Here is a 6,000-nt window from a genome sequence, read left to right as displayed (position 1 = left end):
TTACCAAGTTAAATGTTTGAATTCAAATAATAAATAATGGTTCTTTTCTTGTTTTGCACGAATCGACCGTTGGGTCTTTTGAGTCTTTAATTTATTAGGTCCTAAAATCGAGTTTCTTGTTTTTGCAAATTTAGTCCTTTTATATGTAATAAATTTTGACCCTAGAAGGTCCCCCGCTGTTGGATCATTATATAAGGTTCCTTCTCAGCATTGTAACCTTTCAAGTTTTTATGAAATAAAATGAGAATTTTCTTAGGTTTTCTCTTGAGATAGAAGCAACCACCCTTTTCTCCTTCTTCTTGTGTGTGAATCTTTGAAGACTGAGATTTGACTTATCATAGATCATTTCACAGATCTGTGTGGCGTCCTTCAATCCACCCATCTATCTCTTCATCGTCCACTGCTACCAAATAGACAGAACAGTGTTTTCAACCATTTGTCTATTTACCATCTCTTCGCTGCATTCCATCTATCATCCATCGAATAGGCAGAAAAGTGTTATCAACCATTTGCCTATTTCCATCTATCCACGTGGGTTCCTTCATCTGGGTTCCTATATCATATGGTATCAGAGCTAAACGCTCCAAATCAGGTTTTATCTATCCCTTTTGTTTCAGTTTATTTCCTTTTGTTTGCTTCAGTTTGTGTCTGTTTCAGTTTGTTTTGTTTTATTTTGTTTATCCCTTTTAGATCTATTATTTTCGTGTGTTCTTTTTCTATTTTGATTGTTCATCTTCTAAAAAGAAAACCCTAAAAAAAAAAATCGTTCAGATCTGTTTATTTGATTGCCCACCTATGTCACCAAAGTGCACTTATCTTTTCGGTCAATGGTCATGAGAGAATTTCAGAGTTAAGCGTGTTTGAGCTGGAGTGTTCTCAGGATGGCTGACCTTCCGGGCAGTGACTATCGGAATTGTGCGAGTGAGGACAAAAGACAGAGAAATATCATATGGTGATCACAGGGAAAAATCATGTGGTGATTTGTAGGGACGGTAAAAAGTCTTTAAAGCCTCCCGCACGTAGCAAACCGGCCGTCGGATATGGATGGGCTCACAGGCTTTGTGAGAGGACATGAGGCCCATTAAGGAAGGTGGGCACATGGACTGAGATTGGACATAGGCCCACTGAGAGATTGCGGTCGGGGCGTTACAAAAAAATTATATTTGAATTAAAGATTTGAGTTTACAAAACTAAAAGTTGGATTATATTTTTTTTGAATTATGTTTATGGTTTAGCTTATTTTTAATTTATGTATCAACTTATATACATCTGTTTATTAAAAAACATGCAATAACCGTTAAAACCCGAAACTGTGATACATATGCTTTTTTTATGGTTTCAATTTTTGTAAACCCACAAAACTAAACCAAAAAACCGAACTTCCAGCCCATTGATGATTGATATGCATGAGGGTGAGACTGATATTGTGATGTTATACTTAAGGTGATGATGCTAGGTTTGTTACAATCATAATCGATTGCTTATATCTTTATTCTTTACGAGAATCCACGATTCCCAGCATTGTTTAGCACCAAATCCACAAGCATTAATTCTACAGTCTGTACACATACTCCTTGGAAGTGTGACTGAGATTTCAGTAATCGAAGCATCAATCTCGATTATCAGCTCACGCACTCTGCCATTAACAGCAGGTCCAACAAATACTCGAATATCTATAGCACCAAACTTCTGACCAAGTTTTAAACACATACACTTTCTAGAACCGGAGCCTCATGCAACAGCAAAAGAACATAGCAAACTGACAAAGCTAAATTTAGGAGACAAAAACATAAGAAAATTCAGATCGAACACCAACCAACAAACCAACAATATGTTAATTGACGACCACAACGTCAGTCGAATGGCAGGTGAACGCCTTGACAAAAATGCCTTGATCATCTCAAATTTCTTGTCGAGGTCATCAATCGATTTTGAGGAGATGGATACCTTTTTTAAACCGCTTCCGTTTCTTAAGATGAATGCTGCCACTTGTTTCTCTTCTTCTTTTCCTTCATATTGTAACCATTTTAAGGTTTCAAGACTTGATGACAAACATTTTGGAACTAAACACGGCTCAATCCAGTTATCCAGTAAGGGCGTGGTTCATGGGGAGGGAAATGTTGCTTGATTAATAGCAGAGTGGATTAGAACCAAGTCAACCAACACATGTACTGCTCAAAGCCAAATATATTAAAATCAAGTTTAGATCCACCAACCTGTTCTAATTTGAGATGTTTTAATTTAGGGGAATCTCTGAGCATACACAAAAGTGTATTCAACCACTCTGGTTCACACGTGCATATCTCTAAATATACAAGACTTATAAGAAACAACCAACGGGGGTTTCATCCTATAAAAGTGAGAAACATTAAGTACATGAGATATGTTAGTGGCAACATATTAAATATTTTGACCCAAAGATTGGAGAAATAAAAATATGTAAGTTAGAGTGATGAGGACATTAGTAGTCAAATTTTCGAAGAACCCGTTCTGCCATTTCCCGAAGAACCCGTTCTGCCATTTATTGAAGAACCCGTTCTTCCAGTTTCTGAAGAACCCGTTCTGCCAATAATGGTACACAAACCTATGACAAGGTTGAGAGCAAGAACCTTAAGGCAACAATTCAACAAGTCCATTGCAAGTCTGATTACTCTCATGGAGCTAGAAGATTCCAAAGAGAAGACTCCACAAACATCATTTATGCCAGTTCTACAAGAAATTAAAGAACCCGTTCTTTTCATCATTTCCGAAGCAATCAAAGAAGGGCTGGAACGTGCATGAGAGTTATTACCAAGGTAAATGTTTGAATTCAAATAATAAATAATGGTTCTTTTCTTGTTTTGCACGAATCGACTGTTGGGTCTTTTGAGTCTTTAATTTATTAGGTCCTAAAATCGAGTTTCTTGTTTTTGCAAATTTAGTCCTTTTATATGTAATAAATTTTGACCCTAGAAGGTCCCCCGCTGTTGGATCATTATATAAGGTTCCTTGTCAGCATTGTAACCTTTCAAGTTTTTATGAAATAAAATGAGAATTTTCTTAGGTTTTCTCTTGAGATAGAAGCAACCACCCTTTTCTCCTTCTTCTTGTGTGTGAATCTTTGAAGACTGAGATTTGACTTATCATAGATCATTTCACAGATCTGTGTGGCGTCCTTCAATCCACCCATCTATCTCTTCATCGTCCACTGCTACCAAATAGACAGAACAGTGTTTTCAACCATTTGTCTATTTACCATCTCTTCGCTGCATTCCATCTATCATCCATCGAATAGGCAGAAAGTGTTATCAACCATTTGCCTATTTCCATCTATCCACGTGGGTTCCCTCATCTGGGTTCCTATATCATATGGTATCAGAGCTAAACGCTCCAAATCAGGTTTTATCTATCCCTTTTGTTTCAGTTTATTTCCTTTTGTTTGCTTCAGTTTGTGTCTGTTTCAGTTTGTTTTGTTTTATTTCGTTTATCCCTTTTAGATCTATTATTTTCGTGTGTTCTTTTTCTATTTTGATTGTTCATCTTCTAAAAAGAAAACCCTAAAAAAAAAATCGTTCAGATCTGTTTATTTGATTGCCCACCTATGTCACCAAAGTGCACTTATCTTTTCGGTCAATGGTCATGAGAGAATTTCAGAGTTAAGCGTGTTTGAGCTGGAGTGTTCTCAGGATGGCTGACCTTCCGGGCAGTGACTATTGGAATTGTGCGAGTGAGGACAAAAGACAGAGAAATATCATATGGTGATCACAGGGAAAAATCATGTGGTGATTTGTAGGGACGGTAAAAAGTCTTTAAAGCCTCCCGCACGTAGCAAACCGGCCGTCGGATATGGATGGGCTCACAGGCCTAGTGAGAGGACATGAGGCCCATTAAGGAAGGTGGGCACATGGACTGAGATTGGACATAGGCCCACTGAGAGATGGCGGTCGGGGCGTTACAAAAAAATTATATTTGAATTAAAGATTTGAGTTTACAAAACTAAAAGTTGGATTATATTTTTTTTGAATTATGTTTATGGTTTAGCTTATTTTTAATTTATGTATCAACTTATATACATCTGTTTATTAAAAAACATGCAATAACCGTTAAAACCCGAAACTGTGATACATATGCTTTTTTTATGGTTTCATTTTTTGTAAAACCACAAAACTAAACCAAAAAACCGAACTTCCAGCCCATTGATGATTGATATGCATGAGCGTGAGCCTGATATTGTGATGTTATACTTAAGGTGATGATGCTAGGTTTGTTACAATCATAATCGATTGCTTATATCTTTATTCTTTACGAGAATCCACGATTCCCAGCATTGTTTAGCACCAAATCCACAAGCATTAATTCTACAGTCTGTACACATACTCCTTGGAAGTGTGACTGAGATTTCAGTAATCGAAGCATCAATCTCGATTATCAGCTCACGCACTCTGCCATTAACAGCAGGTCCAACAAATACTCGAATATCTATAGCACCAAACTTCTGACCAAGTTTTAAACACATACACTTTCTAGAACCGGAGCCTCATGCAACAGCAAAAGAACATAGCAAACTGACAAAGCTAAATTTAGGAGACAAAAACATAAGAAAATTCAGATCGAACACCAACCAACAAACCAACAATATGTTAATTGACGACCACAACGTCAGTCGAATGGCAGGTGAACGCCTTGACAAAAATGCCTTGATCATCTCAAATTTCTTGTCGAGGTCATCAATCGATTTTGAGGAGATGGATACCTTTTTTAAACCGCTTCCGTTTCTTAAGATGAATGCTGCCACTTGTTTCTCTTCTTCTTTTCCTTCATATTGTAACCATTTTAAGGTTTCAAGACTTGATGACAAACATTTTGGAACTAAACACGGCTCAATCCAGTTATCCAGTAAGGGCGTGGTTCATGGGGAGGGAAATGTTGCTTGATTAATAGCAGAGTGGATTAGAACCAAGTCAACCAACACATGTACTGCTCAAAGCCAAATATATTAAAATCAAGTTTAGATCCACCAACCTGTTCTAATTTGAGATGTTTTAATTTAGGGGAATCTCTGAGCATACACAAAAGTGTATTCAACCACTCTGGTTCACACGTGCATATCTCTAAATATACAAGACTTATAAGAAACAACCAACGGGGGTTTCATCCTATAAAAGTGAGAAACATTAAGTACATGAGATATGTTAGTGGCAACATATTAAATATTTTGACCCAAAGATTGGAGAAATAAAAATATGTAAGTTAGAGTGATGAGGACATTAGTAGTCAAATTTTCGAAGAACCCGTTCTGCCATTTCCCGAAGAACCCGTTCTGCCATTTATTGAAGAACCCGTTCTTCCAGTTTCTGAAGAACCCGTTCTGCCAATAATGGTACACAAACCTATGACAAGGTTGGGAGCAAGAACCTTAAGGCAACAATTCAACAAGTCCATTGCAAGTCTGATTACTCTCATGAAGCTAGAAGATTCCAAAGAGAAGACTCCACAAACATCATTTATGCCAGTTCTACAAGAAATTAAAGAACCCGTTCTTTTCATCATTTCCCAAGCAATCAAAGAGGGCTGGAACGTGCATGAGAGTTATTACCAAGTTAAATGTTTGAATTCAAATAATAAATAATGGTTCTTTTCTTGTTTTGCACGAATCGACCGTTGGGTCTTTTGAGTCTTTAATTTATTAGGTCCTAAAATCGAGTTTCTTGTTTTTGCAAATTTAGTCCTTTTATATGTAATAAATTTTGACCCTAGAAGGTCCCCCGCTGTTGGATCATTATATAAGGTTCCTTCTCAGCATTGTAACCTTTCAAGTTTTTATGAAATAAAATGAGAATTTTCTTAGGTTTTCTCCTGAGATAGAAGCAACCACCCTTTTCTCCTTCTTCTTGTGTGTGAATCTTTGAAGACTGAGATTTGACTTATCATAGATCATTTCACAGATCTGTGTGGCGTCCTTCAATCCACCCATCTATCTCTTCATCGTCCACTGCTACCAAATAGACAGAACAGTATTTT

The sequence above is a fragment of the Camelina sativa genome, chromosome 4 (genome assembly GCF_030686135.1).
Source record: "Camelina sativa cultivar CO46 ecotype springtype chromosome 4, ASM3068613v1".
In the NCBI taxonomy this organism is placed as follows: Eukaryota; Viridiplantae; Streptophyta; class Magnoliopsida; order Brassicales; family Brassicaceae; genus Camelina; species Camelina sativa.
This window is presented reverse-complemented; position numbering follows the sequence as displayed.